At 50.2% G+C, this 898-nt stretch overlaps 1 non-coding gene across 1 annotated transcript; it reads left to right on the top strand.

Annotated features, from left to right (window-relative positions):
* The first annotated feature begins 355 nt into the window (after positions 1-355).
* LOC130350983 (U2 spliceosomal RNA) lies at positions 356-546 on the top strand. Its single transcript, XR_008887765.1, has one exon. It is a non-coding gene; the product is annotated as a U2 spliceosomal RNA (small nuclear RNA).
* Positions 547-898: the final 352 nt, after the last annotated feature.

Genomic DNA, 898 nt, shown 5'->3' with positions numbered 1-898 from the left:
ACCGTTTGGGGACAGCCAAGGAGGCATCTGCAGGCAACAAAGGTAGGTGTGTGCTTGTGTGTGTGTTTCCTATGCAGATCCTAAGCCCAGTGTCACATGCAAGTAGGAGGAGTAAGAAGGGTTCCTGGCAAATCCGGGTTATGGATTGCATTTAAAAAGGCCCCGTGGGAGTGCAATGGGCCCCTGTCTTGCTGCTTAGCAATAATGGTATGGGTTTAGGTTCTGCTGTGTGTACTGGTGGTTGACTGCCCCCCAGCCCAGAGTGTGCATGGAAAATTGTCTGGCAGCCTCCCTGACAGCAAGCAGTGATAGTGCCCATGAAGGGGACCTTGTTGGGCCCGCCCCTTTCACGGTTATCGCTTCTCGGCCTTTTGGCTAAGATCAAGTGTAGTATCTGTTCTTATCAGTTTAATATCTGATACGTCCCCTATCTGGGGACCATATATTAAATGGATTTTTGAGAACGGGGGCCGATTTCGAAGCTTGCTTCCGTCGCCCTATGCATTGACCCGATATGGCAGTATCTTCGGGTACAGTGCACCACCCCCTTACAGGGTTAAAAAGAAAGATTCCTACTTTCATTGCTACCTGCTTGCTGGCTAGCCAGCTAGCCAGCCCTGTGGGCCTTGCTGCTGCTGCAGCCAAAAAACAAAAGGTGGTGCTGCTGCTGCTGCTTCTGCTGCTTCTGCTTCTGCTTGTGTCTGGCCGCTGTTGGAGCGTCCAGGCACAGGACTTCTGCTGCTGCTGACTAAATGGCCTCCTTAATTGGATCATTTGAGTAGCCAGCACACCTGTGCAGGTAGGGCATGACATGATAGGCAGCTGCCTTGATAGCGGGTGGGTGCTGAATGTTCCTAATTGACAAAATAAGATTAATGCTTATGAAGAAATATAAAAT

Source organism: Hyla sarda, unplaced genomic scaffold (genome assembly GCF_029499605.1).
Source record: "Hyla sarda isolate aHylSar1 unplaced genomic scaffold, aHylSar1.hap1 scaffold_960, whole genome shotgun sequence".
In the NCBI taxonomy this organism is placed as follows: Eukaryota; Metazoa; Chordata; class Amphibia; order Anura; family Hylidae; genus Hyla; species Hyla sarda.
Note: the sequence above shows the minus strand (reverse complement) of the source record. Positions and strands in the feature narration are given on the sequence as shown.